The following is a 20,174-nucleotide window of genomic DNA, read 5'->3' as shown; positions in this document are numbered from 1 at the left end:
AATCAACATCTGCATATGTCACTCAGTGAGAGCATTGTTCTAGCATGTGCAAGGCCATGGATTTAATCCTTAGGAGCACACACATAAAAAAATCCATAAAACACCATAAACACTGATTAGGAATGTAAACAGACTAAATCACATAAAAGATCTGAAGCAATGCTGAGAACATGTATTTTACAAATCCCAAGTTTAAGCTGAAGACAAAAACCATTAAATCAATAACAGGTATACAGATACATAAAGGAATAAGCATGAGGAGGAAAGCTCCTAAGCATATAATACCCTCAGAAATTGAATGCTCCCAAAGAGTTAATATTTGTTCACTGGAAACATCATTAGATTAATTTGAGTGTAGCAGCTGAGAGTGGGAATGCTTCCAATTTGCAGAGAATAAAGGGATCCAAAGAAGGTTGGAGGGTTGGAACATTCTGTGCCTTATGACCTTATGAAAGTAACCATCTGAAACTCCTTTCTGGATCAATGCCTGATAGTAAGCAAAGTCACGCAATTGAGCAGATTTTTCAAAAGAATGTAGAACCTCCAAATTCAGCAAGAGTTAGAGAACTACATATAAAAGTCTAGTTAGGGAACAAAGATAGGAGATCGAACAGAAAAAAAAAAAATCCTTAAAATGATCATTCCTTTGAGAGAAAAAAAAGAAGGTACTCCAAACACAACTAGAAAATCTCCTCTGACCCACCCTTCTTACTCAGAAAAATAAAGATGTGTATATCATTGAAAGAAAAATAATGTGGTAACATCCCACACAAAACCGCAAAAAAAAAAAAAAAAAAAAAAAAAAGGGTAGTATGGTGGTATGTGGCCATAATCTCAGAGGAAAAAAGGATAATTGAAATTCTGAGGCCAGCCTGGACTATATGATGAATTCCAGGGCAGAGTCTCACTCTGTCTCTAACAAAGGGCGGGGAAGAAGGGAGGAAGGAACGAATATTTCATAGAACGAAAAGTACTCCAGTAAAATCTCACCACAAAACATAAAAATTTAAAACTAATATTTCAAAATAAGCTAAATGAAGGAAACTATGGAAGATGTGAAATATCACAAGTAAGATGACTACTCAAAATATGAAATAATAGAATTCAGGAAAAAAACAGAAATTAATTTTTAAAAAACGCAGAGTTCAAAAATTTTAAAAAGCAGTCATTTTGATAAACATAAAATGAAAATTGTTTTTATTCATATTTTGAATTTTCAAAGACAATTCAAAGTCACTGTTTTCATAAGAGTACGTAAGAAGAACATTCAATAAACTTGGCAATAGCCTGGGTTGATGGGGGATTCCATGGGGTCCCTTTGGCCAGCATTTCCATGCAACCCATTCTGGGTAATGGAGGTTTTATTTGGTGGCTACAGATGTTTAGTTGGTGCTTTAATCTCCCCTTTTATTTGGTGATTCCATTTATATGACATTCATATATGTATACATTTTAAGAAGCTACTGTATTGGGTTTCTATATGACCCCACAAGTGGTCCTTAGTTCTAGCTGTCCCACTCCATATTCCCTCTTTTACCCACACTTCCCTCCCCCATCCACCCACAACTATTATATTTTCCCTTCCTAGGAAGATCCTCCTCCCACCAACTTCTTACTCTATTGGTTGTTCTCCACAAACTGAAGGTAAGGGCCTATTGCTGAAGACAATACCTATACAACTGACTGAACAAAAAATTTAAGTTCCTACCTAGAGTCTTCATCCCTATAAAGTTCATGGTGTTGGAAGTACTCAGCACACTATCAGAGGTGAAAAATTAATACCAACTCAGCTGCAAATCCCACACTCTACAATGGTCACTTGCCTGCAAGATACACTGGTACAGTAGTGAAACAATGTTTGTGCAAGTAATCAACAATTGATTGGAATTAAGGCCCATTCCATGAGATGAAACCCATGCTTTACAATGCTCAGATAGCTAAGACCCTGAGACTTGATAGGACATGGACCTGGGGGAAAGCCCAAATACTACTGTGCTGCTAAAGGAAAATAACAATGGCATGTCTCCTAGCAACACTCTGCTATACTCCTAGATCAATACCTTGTTCAGCCATTATCAGAGAAGCTTCCTCTTGCAGTAGATGGCAACAAATACAGAGACCCACAACTGGATAATGTACAGAGAGTGAGAGATCTTGGAATACTCGGTCCTAAATGGCATGTCTCAATCAAATCCATTCCTAGGGCTCTCGGAACTCTGTGGAAAGGAAGGCACAAAGATTGGAAGAGCCAGTGGAAATGGAAGACACCAAGGAAATACTGCCTTCCTGACCTATTAGGAGTGATTGATATCCATATGAACTCACAAGAGACCATGCAGCATGCACAGGTCTAAGCCAGATGGGGTCCCAGTACTGAGAGGGGAAGTGGATACAACCTCCAGCCCTAAACCAGAATCTATCTCTAATTGATAGCCATCCTTAAATGAAGTATTTGTTCTCTCCACTAGTGTCTCACTGGGTATACAATTGATACTTAAGGGAAGACCTCATGCCCAGGAGTAGAAGGACAACATAAAACAATGTCAAAGTAGCTTTGAAGTGTTTTTTCTCATGATTCTTTGTCTGGGCTGTTTTATTTTAAACTTACATATCTTTTGCTTATATGTTTTCTCATTTTGTTCTTATGGGTTTTCTCTGTGTGAGAATATGTGTATGTCAGCATCTCTATAAATATCTTATGTTTTTCTCTTGGTTCTTTTTATTTTGTTTGTTTGGTCCTATTATGATTTGTTTACTTTTATTTCATTTCATTATTTTTAGATGCTTGCTTATTTTCTAATGAGAAAGAAAGAAGGTTATGGATTTGGGTAGGGTGTGAGGAGGTGAGAAGTATTTGGGAGGAGTTAGGAAAGAAGAAACTATCATCAGAATGTAGTGTATGAAAAATCTTTTAAAGAAAAAAAGCAGGTAAGAAAATGAATCTACATTTGTTACATCATTTAGAGAGGTTAAGATAGTTATGACATTGCCAGGTGTATTGCTGATCAACCATCACTATGTAGCACATAATTGCATTAAAATGGCAAATTGTGTACTTGGGATAAATGTCTTAATGTTGCAAACACTATTACACTTTAGCTAACCTATTGGAGTTTAAAGAAAACAATCTTTGGCATAGGACAGACACCAAATTATATGCATATGTAATAGATAAAAATCTTCAATGTTTCCATATATAATCATAAAGCCACTTCTGTTGATTATAAACAAAAATTCAGATCATCTAAAAATATCTACATGAAAACAATGGAAAGTAAATTAGGCAATGTGTAGGTTTCAAAGTGTAGAAATTATCTGTCTGAGTTGGGGTTTTACTGCTGTGAACAGATGCCCTGAACAAGGCAACTCCTATAAGGACACCATTTAATTGTGGCTGGCTTACAGGTTCAGGGGTTCAGTCCATTATTATCAAGGTGGAAACATCGTAGCATCCAGGCAGACATGGTGCAGGAGGTTAGAGTTCTTTATCCAAAAGCAGACAGGAGAAAACTGGCTTCCAGGCAACTAACTAGGATAAGGGTCTTAAAACCTAAGCCCACAGTGACACACCTACTCCAACAAGGAGTATCTAATCAAACTCAGGCCACTAAAACAATAAAATACAGAGTGGAGACACTAGAAAACAAATTTAATACATATGGTGTGTAAATTTTTAAATGGTTAAGGATTAGCCAGTGTCTGCTCATTTTTGGTAGCACCCAGAACAGTATAAGCAGAGGTCTTTATAACTAAAGTGATTATTATAACCTCTGACCATAAAATGTAAGAGAAAATTTGTTGTCTTAATATAATTGTATTAATTGTCTTTTAAAACAAACCAATATTCAGATTTTTTATCTGTTTGCTTCCTTTTGTTTTTATACATACATAAGAATGTTTCATTTTGGTTTACAGTTCTATGAATATTTATTTTTGATGGGGAGAAAAAAGAAGCAAAGTAATAGAAATGTTGGAAATGTATATTTCAATCAAACAATAGTGGAATGTATCCCCAACAGACTTGAAAATAGAGATTGGAGACAAGGTCAAGGATATGCTTTATTTAGATAGTAATGAAGAAAAAGTCAAGTATAACCACAGCTTTCATTAACTCTTTGATGTGCTCAACAGACTAAAGCTAAGAACCACAAAGTAGAAGGAGCTGAGTTTCTAACTAAAGCAAAGAATATTTGCACAATGATATTGAAGTAGCAAATTCTCCAAACGTAAAAAAACAAATGGACACAGAAAATTAGAATCATTTAAAACCTCTAGCAGATATAACTAAAACAGAACCTCTTAGTGTTAATCAACTCACGAAAGGAAGAAACCGAGGAGATCATTTTCAACTCAGCAAACCAGCAAGATGCTAATATGCATAAGGGGAAAAGAAAAGAACAAAAAGTTATTTAGCTAATCAGAAAAACAGCCATCAAAATTTCAGGAATCAGCAAACACCTCTGAAGAAAAGTAATATATGTAAATGGTCTCAAGTTCCTAATTGAAAGATACGAACTAGTTTAGTGGATAAAAATACTACATCCAGCTATTTGTCTGCCTGAGACAGATAATTAACAAAAAAATACCAACTGGACATCAAAGGATGGAAAACAAGTAGAAGGTGAAACAAGTGGAAGCTGAACATTAGTAGGGATAGCTATTATTTTATCTGAACAAACTATCCTTCAGAGCAAAATTAGCCCAACAAGATAAAGTCCTAATGTATTAATAAATGGGAACAATATCTTCAAATAAAGTAATATTAAATATTTATGCAATAAACATTGAAACACCCAATTTCTTAAAAACCACAATAGACAAAATAGACAGGCCAAAATACAAAAATAGCAAGTGATTTCAATAGTCAATAAATAATGCATCCAGACAAAAATCATTAAGAGACTGAGGATCTAACCTGCATTATAAATGAAATGGAAGTAGCAACAACTGAAGAATATGAATTCTTCTTAAAATTCCACAAAAATGATTGTTAACAAATGAAAAATAAATAAAATAGTTTATCAGGTCATAATGAAATAAAACCAGAAGTCAATAGCAAGAAAAATTATAAAAATACACGGCAATCAAACAATATACTTTTTTTTTTAAAAAGTTTTATTTTATGGATTTGAATACACTGTAGCTGTTTTCAGACACACCAAAAGAGGGCATCTGATCCCATTACAGATGTTTGTGAGCACCATGTGGTTACTGGGAATTGAACTCAGGACCTTTGGAAGAGCTGTTAACCACTGAGCCATCTCTCCAGCCTCCAAACAATATACTTTTGAATGACTAGTCATTGAAAAAAACAGAAAGGGAATGTCAAAACTTAAAGTTAAAAGTAGAAATAAAAACACAATCTGCCAATACCTTTGGAATATAGCAAATATAATTTTAAGAAGGAAGTTTGTAGTTACAATTGCTCAATCCCCAGTATAATGATTTGTGAATATGAAGCCCTTTAGTGAGGTAACTAATTAATTCATGGTAAGTTCCTCATGATAAGAATAGTCTTGTTTTAAGTACAGATACATTACTGTACAGTGTGTTTGACAGAGAGAAAGAGAGAGAAAGAGACAGAGACAGAGACAGAGACAAAGAGTTAGTCATTTGCAAGTCAAGAAAAGAGCAGGCAGCCAAAAATGAGATTTTTTTATTAACGGGATTAGCTCAATATATATTGAGAACATTTGGGTCCACAATTCTATGAAGAAAATATACCTTTATGTTACATCTTCTAATGTTTAGTTTTTATAAGTTATCATAGCCTATTTTTGACAAGCCCATTCTGTCTACCTTGTTGGGATAAAATGGGGTCTGAACATCTATCCAATAGAAAGGTAATATGGTTCTGGTAATTTCTCTAGGCATGAACTATGGTGGTAAGGCCAGGGGGCATAGTCAGCTTCTGATTCATGAGGTGATTAATATGCTGAACATGGACTTTTTCTTTCCTTATGATCTAGGCTAGCCCTTTTTTTTGTTTGTTTGTTTTTGGTTTTTCGAGACAGGGTTTCTTTATGTAGCCCTGGCTGTACCTGGATCTCACTATGTAGACCAGGCTAGCCTCCAACTCAAAAATCCACCTGCCTCTGCCTCCCAAGTGCTGGGATTAAAGGTGTGCGCCACCACTGCCCAGCATAGGCTAGCCTTAAAATTGTAACTGAGGATGAATTCAAACCAATCCTCTCAAGTGCTGGAATTACAGATGTGAACCACCATATCTAGACAGGTCACTCACTGAAAAGTCATATGTGGTAGATAAAGCTTTATCAAATGTTAATTGAGATAATTTCCCTGTATATCATATATTTAAATGCAACCATATATCTACTAAAGATATACAGGTAAATTATATTATGATTTGGGAATGGTGACAATTTTTTTAATTATGATTTGAAATGCAGAGTTGGGAAAGGAAGAGTAATTTATAAACTTAAGTTTATATTTAAAATTCTGTAGGACAAATGTTCCATAAGAAGGAAAAAAAGACAAAATTCAGCCGATACTATCAAGAAAGGTTTAATATTTCTAATATATATATATATATGTGATTCTAAAAATCAACAAGAGGCAAATTTCTCTTAAAATGGAGTAGAGAAATAAACTGACAATTCACAGGCCCATAAACACAAATAAATATTTCTTTTTTTCTATCATTGCTTGTAACCAAGAATTATAGTTTTCAACACTGGAGAAGCAGATACATATGCAAGATCAGAAGGTTTAATTTAAAACTTGTAGTCTGGAATTTAAATTTTAAGTATCAATATGAACTTTAAAAAAAGATCCACGGCTTGTCCAATGAAAATACCTAAGAATAGTGACCAACACAGGCACAAGGAACATTATGGTCTTGAAAAAAAAAAACACTTTCTCTAATACAAGACACTGTTATTTGAAAATCAAGGTCTAGGGCAGGAAATGTACAAGATGAGCCTGTAATAACTTCTGATAACAAAAATAGGAAAGTTCTAAGTACACTGTGAGGGAATATTACAAAAGGACTTAGTAGCCAAATTGAACAAGCTCCATTTGTCAGAGAGGAACAACTTCAGCATCCATAAGGACAATAACTATCATACATCAAAATACATCAACCAATCACAGTAAAAATTAAAAAGTACAAATAATCAAAATTGGAAGCTACTAGTATACAAACCAATTTTGAAAAATGATAAGAGAAAAAAAAATAAGATTTGGTACACTGCCCCTCCTTAATAAAATGTTGAGAACTGAAATATCACAAATTTATAATAATAATCTCTGGATGGCTAAAACTATTTTAAGATAAGATAGCTAGAAACACAATGTATATCTCCTATGTACACCAGCTGGTGTGGGAATGCACACCTTTACTTCCGGCACTCAGGAGGCAGAGGTAGGAGGATCTCTGTGAGTTTGACGTTAGCCTGGTCTACAGACTGAATTCCAGGATTGTCAGGACTATAGACATACCCTGTCTCAAAAATTAAAATTGTAGCACCACCTATGAAGTATTCTTATTTATTTTCCAAAACAAAAACCAAAAACTTAAGGGTTAGGTAAGATAATTCAGCATGTGAAGGCATTTGTTGCCAAACCTGAACATCTTTTTCATTTCTGGAACCCACATGGAGGAAAGAGAGTGGAAACAATTTTAGAATGATGTCTTCTGGCCTCCTCATGTGAGCATGACACATGTGCAGGAGCACACATACAAACATACATGAATGAATGAATGAATGAATATAATAAATAAAAGAAATCAAACCTGAATCTGATAAAGGCTTTGGATCTACTCATGTATTGGAAATGAAGAGGGCAGAAGACATATTAAATGACAACTCCGAGATCCAATTATCCAAATCCAGACATTAGGAAAGTCTATGAAGCAAATGATTTGGATCTTCAATAAGTATACTATAAAATATAATATGAAAAAGGAGAATAGACCAGAAATCAACCCATTAAAGGAGGAGAGATATTTAACAAATGCCAATATATGGATTTTATTTACATGCCAAATTACATGCACAAATATTAAAACTATCATAAGTCTGTGAGTTTGACAGTGGTCATTTGGTTACTGCAAGAGGCTACTAATTTTTTGGTGTGATATTCTTACTTTAGTATGTTAAAATAGTTCTTATCATTGAAATATAAACAAGAAATATTTATTACATATAATATTTAATTCTGATATTTACATCAAAATCATCAAGTTCAGGAATGGAGACTGGTAGTCCTGTGTGTGCGTGTGTGCGTGTGAGTGTGTGTGTATGTGTGTGTGTGTGTGTGTATAAAATACTTTGAAAAGAAGATATCATAAAATCCATAAGGTGTGACAGGGGAGGAGCTAGAGGGAGAAGAATGTGGGATAAAAATGATGTCAATGTAAAGACTCGCCAGGCGGCGGTGGCACACGCCTTTAATCCCAGCACTTGGGAGGCAGAGGCAGGCGGATTTCTGAGTTCGAAGCCAGCCTGGTCTACAGAGTGTGTTCCAGGACAGCCAGGGCTACACAGAGAAACCCTGTCTCGAAAAACCAATAAATAAATAAATAAATAAATAAATAAATAAATAAATAATAAAAAATAGAAACAAAGACCGTACTAAAGTATGTTGTTCTCCAAAAATTAGTAAAATAAATGTAAACTTGGAACAAAATTATCATCATAGAACATTATAAAAACACATAAATTTCCAAAGGTAAACAAAAGAAAATATAGTTACTAAAATTTAGGAAGAAACAGAAGCTAGAATAGATCAATTGTATATGCATAATTTAAAAATAAAAAAAAAAGTTTGAGTGGAGGAAGTCTATGTGTGTGTGTGTATAATGCTGCTCTAGTAACCTGTGGGTTACTAAGTAAAATTCCTAGTTCTAGGCATGGGATACCCTTTTTAATTTGTTAGTCATGAATGTATGAGAGGCCCCCCAAGGAAATCCAAGCTATTGTCTCCACTCTCAGAAACCCATTGTTGCTAGATCATACCATACACTTTGATTTCACGGCTTAGAGAAATCAAGATGATACTGAAGTGGTTCAGTGGTGGTTCTTTGCCAACTAGCTTTCATAGTACCACGAGGTATTTTGCCAACTGCCAGAGGTGGAAGTGGGGACCATTAATAGATTGCTTCAGTGGTGCACTCTGATGCCACAATACACATCAGACGAACAATATGTACTTTTTGCTGCAATAGCGTCATTACTGCTATGTGGGTGACCAACTTCATTCTGGTTGAATTTGAGGTCCTATCCACCAGAAGGAATTCAGGCCTTGGATTGTAAATCTTGTTAAAAGTCCATGGCTAAGGAAGTCAAAGGCCCTAAGAAGCCATTTATTTTTATTTTGCTAAATGAATATGTTGTCTAGATGCTTTCTAAAAATGTATGTTGAAATCCAAATATTAGTCTTCACTCAACCTTTAGTCAAAGAAGCTTCTGTTTGTAATGGAGTATGGGTTAATATTGAGGCTCATAACTGACAAATTGCCAGGAATAAGTGACTGCTGGGGGTTTAGCTCTAAATGAAATATCTCTATCCCATCCCATCACATGGCTCAGGGAACATTTCAAAAATGGGAGACGAAAGAATGTAAAAGGAAAAGAATGGAAAAAAGTGCTGTGAAATGCCATCTTCTGGACATGACATGCCTATTGTACTCATGAACTAATAACAATCATGGTTATCTGGACAAAACCTACACAAAAGCAAGCATTTCAACTTCCACCATGGACGTGGGAGGGGGTCATGAGAGAGCATCCCTAACTGAGGAGCAATTGTGGTAATGGCTGCTGGAGAACGACAGTCATTTTCCTTCTGCGTTATAGTCACTGGTGTGCTGTCATGCTCACTTGAGCAATCCTAATTACACTTAGTGGTCCATGAGGAAAGAAGACACAAGAGTAGGCAAGGGAGCTATTGGAAAGGAATCTGTACTGAGGAAGAAGGGGATAAGAGAGGGTAATGAAGGGGTGAATAGATCAAAATACATTATGTGAGATACATGCCAAAAATTTCCAAGGAATAAATTTTAAAACGTTTTTAAAAGAACAAAAATTATGTGGCAATTTCTCTGGAAAACACCCATGTAAAATATTATAATAGTTCAATAAGATTATATAATTAAGATCATGTGAGAATTACCCCTGGCCTGCAAAGCTGTTTTAACATATGCAAACCAGTAACATGATTCATCAAATTATAATAAAACAACAAAAATAATATGAAAACACATTAAAATAATAATAATTCCAAGGCTTTTAAAATATTTTTATTACTTCTTTGAGAATTTCCTACAATGCATTTTGAACACACTCCTCTACTGAACTGCTCCCCTTACCATCCTCTCAAACCTCCCAATTCCTTCCTTTCAGACTTTGAGATTACTTTTCTTTCTTTAACCTTTGTGTTCAGTTTGTTAAATACACTAGTCTAGTGAAAACCACTGGAGGGATGGGGACATCAACCCACCTATAAAACTTTCAACCCAAAATTGTTCCTGTCTAAAAGAAATGCACGGACAAAAATGGAGCAGAGATTGAAGGGATGGCCTATCAGTGTGGACCGGCTTAAAGATGTATTTTCCAACCCCAAAAGAGCTGGATTAAAGATGAGTCTTCCCACTTCAGATGATTTAATTTAGAAAAATCCCTCAAAAGTGTACCCAACCACTTGGGTTTTAGTTAACTTTAGATGTAGTCAAGTTGAGAACTAAAAATAGTCATCATAAAATCTCCTAAAAAAGAACATCAGGAGAAAGCTCCTGGGCATTGGACATCAGTGAGTTTTTAGATATCACACCAAAAGCACAGGCCACATACATCAAGTAAAAAATAGATGTATGGGCTGAGTGTAGTAGCCCCATCTATAGCATCTAGCAGGCTAAGGCAGGAGTACTAAAATATAATCAATAAAGTCTGATATGACCTATTAGTGTTCATGCTACTGGTAAACAACAGCAAACATGGATATCAGCATCATCAACACCCTAGGGTTTCTCTTATAAGATGATCAACCAAAGGACCCAAAATTGATGGAGTGGAGTGGCACTCATATTTAATTCCAGAACTAGGTAGGGAGAGGGAGGCAGCTCTGAATGTGTTTGAGACCAATCTGTTCCACATAGTGAGTTCCAGGCCTGGTAGGGCTACACAGTGAGACCTTAACTCAAAAACAAAACATCAACAACTACAACAACAACCCAAAAGAAACCCCATGTGGCTAGTGAGCTGCTATGCCACTTTCTTAAACTAGTATAATTTCTAACTTTCTTCTAAATACTTATCCTTAGACTCACAAATAACTGCAGTTCTCATTTCTTACCAAAGAAGGTTCTTTTTGCAGTATATGGAGACCCATAAGAGAAAACCACAACTGGTCAAAATGCAAAGAACTACTGATCAGGGGCTGTCCAGCCACAGTTGACACAGCAACAATACAACCCTTAAACCTAAGGCTCAGCGAACATCTTTGAAGAGTAGATAGAAAGACTGGAAAAGTCAGAGGACAAGAAAGACTGATATAAGACTGTACCATTGTTCTAGCCTAAGATTTAGATTACTGCCTGAAATTACTTCTTTATTCTAGCCTAATGGCATGTAATTAAAATGGAATAAAACCAAAAAGGAGGAGGAGGAATGGGATAGAGAGTTTATGGGGGTGGGGGTGGGGAAAGGGGATAACATCTGAAATGTAAATAAATAAAATATCCAATAAAAAAGGGAAAAAAGAAAACAAGAAAAAAAAAAAAAAGACTGTGCCTTCTAGCTAGGACAGGAAAGCTATGCCCATGAAATCTCAACAGAATGGCCGCTTAAATAAGACCTAGACAAATCCAACACAAGTTGATACTTCAACTGGATGTGAGTATTCCCAAAGAGTTTTACCATGAAAAGAACTACACGCAATTAATGACTTAAAAGAGAGGGAAGAAAAAAATTGTCTTCCTCGGGGGTATCTCTAATTGGTTATCAAATATCACGTGGTCAGCCCTAAAAATACAGACATAAAATCAATACTGAATGGAGTCTACAGGTTGTATTTATATATTTGTATGTGTATGTATATGAATGTGCCTATATAAAAACAATAATTAAAGAAAAAGCCACAAATGTGAGACATTGGATAGGTTAAACAGCAGAGACAGAGGAAATGTAATAACACCACCAGACACACCCCACCTCACCTTCACAAGTTTATATCCTTATCTATCTATCTATCTATCTATCTATCTATCTATCTATCTTTTATATGTAGGAATATTTACCTGTGTGTGTATCTGGCGACTGGTGTGTGTGTGACTGGTCCCCCAAGGAGGTCAGCAAAGACCTTTGGATCCTTTGAACAGAGTTACAGACAGTTATAAGCCACCATGTAAGTGCTGAGAATAGAACCTGTTCTCTCCAAAAACAGCAATGTCTCTTAATCATTGAGCCATCTCTTTAGCCCAATGATTTAATGTTTTATTTAAAAATAATAAAAAACTATTCAAAATATGTCATGATATTCTAAATAACCACACAAATCAAAACTCACAGTCTGAAATTTCTTCTAACATTCTTCATTGTGGTTTGAATAAGAATGGCCCCATAGATGACAGAGGTTCTGGTTAGTCAACAAAATGATGGACTGGGTATTAGGTCTATCTTGTACCTTACTGACCCAAATTGGTATGGTAATGCTCTAATTGTATTTTAAGAGAAAAGCTTTAGTTTAACAGGAAGGGTGATATGTAGGAGGAGCTAAGGTGGGAGGAGTAAGGAGAGGAACAGGAGGAGTGAGGAGAGGAGAAGGAGAAGGAGAGGAGGAGCTAGGTGATGAGAGAGATGGGGGAAGAACATGGAGGCAGATGTTCGAGTGTCTCCAGCAGTCAAAGGTAGTTGGTATATCTAGGTTGTGTATTTGGTTACACTTCTGATTGTATGGGCATCTTGTTATTGATCATTACCAAACTTATAAAGCCTTTGAGTAACATTAAAAAAATAAAATAAAAAAAAAAGAATGGCCCCATAGTTTCATATATTTAAATGCTTAGGGAGTGGCACTATTTGAAAGGATTAGAAAGTGTGGCCTTATTGTAGATGTGGCTTTGTTGGAGGAAGTGGGCATATTGAGGTTTCAAAAGACTAAGCCAGGCACAGTGGCTCTCTTTCTGTTGCATGACCATTCAGGTCCTTCTCCGGCCCTATGTCTGCCTATATGCCTCCATGTGTTCTGCTATGCTGATAAATGGACTAAACGTCCAGAACTGTAAACCAGCTCCAATTAAACGCTTTCTTTTTTAAGAGTTGCCACGGTCATGGTGTCCCATCACAGCCGTAGCACACTGACTAAGACACTCTCCAACCATTAAAATACTTTGACATATCTCCAGAATACTAGCAAGAACAAAGAAGTAAATGACACAAGCTCGACAGTTTGAGCAGTAGCAGAATTGTCACTTAAAGTTATCAAGAATTTGACGTGATTAGTTTTAATCTCTCAGGTCAAGTACTGACTAGCTATATGATTTGCAGGTTCCTAAACTTTGTGGAAAATATTTTCTTATCTCAAAGTAAGAATTCATTCAATGTGATAGACATCTCATAGGCTTGTTGATTTGATTATATGATATAATTTAGTAAAGAGCTTAGTGCATAATAAATTACCAACAAATTGTATCACATTGCTGCCCTGGCATTATCTATTATTTCTCTGTTTTATATGTATAGGAATGACTTTGTCTCATATTTTAACTTTGGAATGGCTTATAAGAATTTGATTAAAAATTGAATTCAGTCTGCCCAGAATATTGCACAGAATTGGTGCAACATTTAAAATAATCCCAAATCTGCAAAAGTTGTTTGGAACTCCCTCTTAGGACAGTAGCTTGTAAACCTTACCAAACACAACTATAGCAGGAAGTAAATTCTAAACCATGACCTGGTTAGATTTTTTTTCTAAACTTACATTAAGCTACAGTCAAGTGGGAAGAGGAATCTTTTGGTATTTTTTAAAAGATATTTATTTATTGTATGTATATGAGTACACTGTCACTGACTTCAGACACACCAGAAGAGGGCATCAGATCCCATTACAGATGGTTGTGAGCCACCATGTGGTTGCTGGGATTTGAACTCAGAACCTCTGAAAGAGCAATCAGTGCTCTTAACCGATGAGCCATCTCTCCAGCCTGGGAAGAGAAATCTTAATTGAGAAAATGCTTCCATCAGATTGCCTGTAGGCAAGTCTGTAGGACATTCTCTTGACTGCTAATTGACAGAGGAGGGTTCACACATGTGATCCTAAATTGTATAAGAATGTGGGCTAAGTAAGCCATAGGTACAATCTAGTAAGCACTGACCCTCCATGGTCCTTGCTTCAATTCCTGCTCCCAGGTCCCTGCCTTGAGTTCATGCCCTGACTTACTTCAGAGATGGATTGTGACTTAGGAGTTATAGGATGAACTCAACCCATTACTCCTGTAGTTGCTTTTGACAATGTTTCTTTTAATCAGATTAATAGAAACACTAAGGCTTATATCAAATTTATCCAATTCCAACTTTTGCTTCAAAGCTCAAAGTTTATCATTAGCAACAAGTATTGACAGTTGCTTTTCTTAAAGTGGCAGATGACATCTAATCATTTTCTGTCTGACAGACACCTAATTTAGAATAACCATAGTTTGCCCACCAGCCATTCAATGAATAACAATGTGTTCCATGAAACTATAAGTTGTTCATCATACAACTTCATCACTAGAGTTCTGATTGATATAGCCATAACAATCCTGTGTACAGAAGAAAAGCCTTATTTTATCACACAGGAAAACACTATGGTTGAGAATTTTAATAACTAATTTTTTTTTACAGATTTACCAGTGATATTTTAAAACTGGCTTTTAACCCTATACAGTGCATAAAAGTGAGAAATTATGTGACATCCAGGATAGTTGGTGTTGTGGCCTTGATTTGTGCTTAGGAGTCAAGAATTGCATCAAGTGTTTCTTCACTGGGTAGTTCTTCAACACAGTTTTAGCTTCCACTGTGTTCCTAGCCTTAGCCAGCCTCTAATAGAAGCACATTTGTGTCTCAAACAGACATTTTTTGTCATTGCTACAATTTAATAGTGTAAAGATTGCCTGAGATGTAGCGAATCTTGAGATTTTTTGTAGTACTAGAATATTATAGAAAAAGCTGTAATATAATAAGCACAAAGAACAAATTTTGGTTAGATCTACTCCACAGTAGTGGCACAGGCCTCAAATATTAACACTTGGGAGGTAAAGCCTGGAAGTCAGCTACAAGGTGAACTCAAGGGCAGCCTGGTATACATAAAGCCTCGTGTTAAAAAGTCCTCCAAAAATCTCAATTGTATCACAGAATTTAAATGATTTAGAATTTTTAGCAACTTAGCATCATGCTTTCTAGAAGAACACTGTTCTTTTTTCCAGATAGCCATTGCTTTGCACATGTATAACATTATAAAGAGGCACAGCCTAGGGCTGTGAGACAGATGGCTCAGAGAGTAAACATACCTGCCATGGAAGCCTGGTGACATGTGCTTGATCCTTCAACTCCACAAAGTTGTCCTCTGTCCTATACACATGCACCATGGCATGTACACACACACACACACACACACACACACACTGAAGTTAAGTTTTTTTAAAAGCATGGCTATTTTAACCAATGAAACGGGCGATTTCTGTCACTGCTTAGTGCTTTAATGCAATTTAATTAGCTCTTCTCAACTTTAGTTTTTCTATATGAAAATGAGAGAATGCACTAGATTACCTTTAAGCTATATTCTAGTTTTAGTATTCTATAAACTTAAAGCCCCTGATAAATATAAGATTAGGCTTTCACCTAGCCAAGGGATTACATAAAACCTGATTAGTTGTTTGAATTAAAGAAGTTCTATTTGCAAATATTAATTTGAGGAAAAAATAACTTGTTTGTGAGAAAGGAAAATTATTCATATAGTTGTATACTGTTTGCAACATTAGGTACATAATTTCATCAAGCAAATTGGGGATTAACGAATGAAATCTTTGTTTTCAAAAACACAAAAAACAATTTGCAACCTTCACAGATCAAATAAGGATCCTGAGCTCAAAGACTTTCCTGAGGGAAAGAAGGATAGATGAAGAAATAAACACACAGGTTCAGAAAATTAAATTTGCATCAGCCTCATTAGGCTTCTATCTAGTTGTTTGCTTCTCTTATTTTACAGAAAATTAGATTTACATATACCAAAATGTATGTGTATATAAGGCATATTGTTTCTCAGATGAGAGCAAGCCAAATGGGATATGTATTTACATAATAACTGTGACTCATCCACCAGCCAGCAACATGCAATGAATCTAGTTGAATTTTTAAATGCATAGATTTTTTTTCTGTCTAGCATCAAAATAAAATATTGAAAAATGATGTTTGAAAAATGCATCTGATTGAGACTTGAAGTGCCAGGGATACCTGGGTGAGTGGGCACAACAGCTCAGAATAGAAGAGGAGGGGAGATGGGGGAAGGATTGTGGGAGGGGGTGACCAGGGGAGGGGCAGTGAGCAGGATGTAAAGTAAACAAGTAAAGTAAAATTGACAAAAGGATATAAAATATAAAGTGGATAATTTCTTCAATAAATGATGTTTGCAAAACAGAAATAAAAATGTGTCTGATTTACCTGAGACGACAGAGAGAAGTTTTATGTGATCTTTACAACAAGAGCTAAAGACTCAATAACCAATTGGTGTCCAATACAGATGATGACATGCTGATAGCCATACTCCTTTTCTCTTGTTAACAACACCTTAACTTGTCAGGCAGTGGTGGCACACACCTTTAATCCCAGCACTTGGGAGGCGGAGGCAAGTGGATTTCTGAGTTTGAGGACAGCCTGGTCTACAGAGTGAGTTCCAGGACAGCCAGGGCTACACAGAGAAACCCTGTCTCAAAAAAAACAAAACAAAAACAAACAAACAAACAAACAAAAACCCTTAACTCTTTTCTGAAAGAACAGACCCAAAAAATCAGGAATTTTTTTTTTTTTTTTTTTTTTTGGTGAAAATAGAAACATGCACTGCAGTACTCAGAAACTGTTTGAAAGGTTAGCATAGTGATTTTGTCTTGTCACAATATCTGGGATATTACTGGCATTGAATGGGTGAGTGTTATGAATATTAAGTGTCATGTAATATACTGGATATTCCTGAAAACTGAAAAGGTATTTCATGCCCTATTAAATTGCAAATGTCTAAGCAAATATTTGTTGAGATTCAGGGGAGATATTAATTAAATATTATTAAACTACTGGGCATGATGGCTCATTACTGTAATCTCAGTACTTGGAAGTAGAGACCGGAGGATCAGTTGAAAGCAAGCCTTGATTGTATAGCAAGTTGGAGGCCAGACAAAACCAAACAATGTGTTAATACCCTCAAACCCAAATCTATTGCAAGCATGTACTATTCAGCTTTGCATTACCACAACAGAACGCTTGAGAGGTAACTAACTTTATAAATAGTTTGTTTAGCTTACAATTTTCAACATTTAAGGGCCTGACATTTTTGATGGATTTTGGTGAGAATGTCATAGCAAACGATGGATAACAAAGGCAGAAGTGCATAGTGGGCTGAGCAGACACATCTCATACAAGTAAAGTAAAAACATACAGTGCGTGGAGCTAAGTTTACTCATTTTATAGCATTCCTCCTACAGGAAGTCATGTTCCCAGTGACCCAAACCATGACTTTCTTGGAGCTACCTTCAAATAGCACCATCCTGTACAGCAAGTCTCCACTCTAATGGTCCCGTGGGGATTACTTAATTAAATCATATTCAAACTATAGTATTTTATAGTTCTAAATGGCCTGAAAGCTATCATTTAGAATGATTTAGTTATCTTGAATTATTCAACCCCCCACCATTGATTTTCTATATAACATCTTTCTAGAATTCCTATTTTGTGGGATGCTGGATTTCCTCAAATATGCCTCTGGTTTTCATTTCAGTTTTTAACATCTTTTTCTATTGTACCGTTCGTTTTACAGAGATTTCAGAAATAGAAGAGTACATTCTGGGTCACATTCCATCACTGAAAGAAATAAGAACAGGAACTCAAGGTGGGAACTGAAGCAGAAGCCATGGAAGAATACTACTTACTAGCTTGCTTGTTAAGACTCATTCAGCCTAGTTTCTTATACAACACAGGGCCACTGGCCAAGAGTTGGCACCCATCAGCAGTGAGCTGGGCTCTCACACATCAGCCAGTAATTTAGAAAATACTTCACAGATCTGATGGATGCATATTCTTTCTCCATTGAGGCTTTTCTCCCCAAATATATCCAGGTCTGTGTAACGCTGACAAAATTCAATCAGAACAATAAGCAAATTTGGTAAGGGTGTAGAAAAAATGGATTATTAAATTCATTGTGTAAGTAGGACTAAAAAAAGTAGTACAGTTATTATGGCAATTAATAGTTTGTTCAAAAATTAAAAAGAGCTAGATATTGTGGAATGTGCTTGTCATCCCAGGAACACAGAGGTAGAAGCAGATGATCACACAATTGAAACCAACCTCAATGAAACAAAGAATCCATCTCAAGAAATTAGCAATATAACTACCATATGATCTAGCAATTTGACACTTGGGTAAATTTTTCACATAGTTGAAGACAGAAATTGTTTTAAAATGGAGTTTCATGTAACTCCATGAAATTTCATGTAAGTAACTATATTCACATGTTTTCTCACTACCATCTTCTCCCATGTCCCTCCAAGTCCTTTTAAAATTTATGACTACTTCTATAATTAGCATGTGTGTATGTGTGCATATTCACAGTAACATAGGTGTGTGTGTCCAGTGCAATATTGCAATATTTCTCATATTTAAAAAGAAAGGAATTCCTTTAAAATGGATGAAGCTTGAGGATGTATAAGTGAAATAACAGTCACAGAAAAGCAGATGGTGAATCATTCCATCTTTATGGGATATCTAAAGTAGGCAAATTCATAGGAACAAAGTTAGACTGATAATTTCCACCACCTAAATGAAAGGATTAAAGGGAGTTGTGTATTTTTATAGAGATTCGATTTTAAGACATAAAAGTTTTAGAGAATAGTTTCACAATGATGTGAATATGCTTAATACCCCTACACTTTTAAAATGATTAAGAAAGAGACCTGGAGAGATGACTCAGAGACTAAGAGCACTGGTAGCTCTCTACCAGACGACCTGGGATCAATTCCTAGCATCCAGATTGCCAGTCACAACCATTTCTAACTCCAGTCCTAAGCAATCTGATGCCTTCTTTTGGCTTCTTTGGAACCAGGCACAGACATAGTGCAAAGACACACATACAAACAAAAATACCTATACACATAGAGTAACATTTTTAAATGATTAAGAAAATAATGTTTGTTTTGTACCACAAAAACAACAGAAAAGTTAAAAAGTCTCTGGAAATGCAATTGAAGCAATTATATTGTAAACAACTAAAGGGTGATTAGAATTGTGCAGAAACTGTATGTCTAGCTAGGTATGTGATCACCAAGGAAAACATGGGAAACAATTGGTAACTGATGAACTGCCTTTGAAAGTATTAAGCCAATATGACAATATATTCAATTTTGCAAAATAAAAAAATGCAGACATTTGAAACAGATCTGTTACCACAGTTGAACTTCTTGGAAAACTTGTAGAGAAACTTTGTTCTGATGCCAATATATTTCCCATCCTCCTTTGCTATGTTTCCCTACGTATTGTTTTTACTTTTCCTTTAAAATTCTGAAAAAGTTAAGACATTGCAGTCTGTAAGAATGATATTTTTTAAATTACTTACATCACAAGTAGAAGGACATTATGTTTAAAACATCAATATTTAGGCACCTTTCTCCTTCTCATTGCTACTACAATGACCATCTCTTATCCGCCCCATGTTAATAGTCTCTTTTGTATTTCTTCCCTCCAAAAAAAACCTGGGCTCTTTTTAGTTAAAAAGGATTTTTAGTACCTTTTTTTGTTATGTGTCTGTTTATGTTGTCTTCTTGGTTTAATTTTAGTACTTCAGATAAATCTAAAAGTTTGTTCATTTATTTTTACCTTGTCTAACTTAGCAGACTGTAGGTTTTAAAAGTAATTCCCTTATTCAGAATTTCTTCAGTGATTAATGTAATGCTCCTCTGTTCATCCCTGATTTTG

The 20,174-nt window shown here is 35.6% G+C and overlaps 1 long non-coding RNA gene across 11 annotated transcripts in view; it reads right to left on the bottom strand.

Annotated features, from left to right (window-relative positions):
- LOC143435571 (uncharacterized) overlaps positions 1 to 20,174 on the bottom strand; it is a 76,558-nt gene that overhangs the window by 18,047 nt on the left and 38,337 nt on the right. For 7 of the 11 annotated variants that reach the window (XR_013106009.1, XR_013106001.1, XR_013106005.1 and 4 more), the window contains 2 exons: positions 4,319 to 4,369; positions 2,061 to 2,216 (listed from right to left, as the gene is read on the bottom strand). This is a non-coding gene — a long non-coding RNA (uncharacterized LOC143435571). Of the gene's footprint in view, positions 1 to 2,060; positions 2,217 to 4,318; positions 4,370 to 12,259; positions 12,331 to 20,174 lie in introns of all 11 variants that reach the window. The other 4 variants (XR_013106006.1, XR_013106002.1, XR_013106007.1 and 1 more) reach the window with 2 other exon arrangements.

The sequence above is a fragment of the Arvicanthis niloticus genome, chromosome X, assembly GCF_011762505.2.
Source record: "Arvicanthis niloticus isolate mArvNil1 chromosome X, mArvNil1.pat.X, whole genome shotgun sequence".
Lineage (NCBI taxonomy): Eukaryota > Metazoa > Chordata > Mammalia > Rodentia > Muridae > Arvicanthis > Arvicanthis niloticus.
This window is presented reverse-complemented; position numbering and strand designations above follow the sequence as displayed.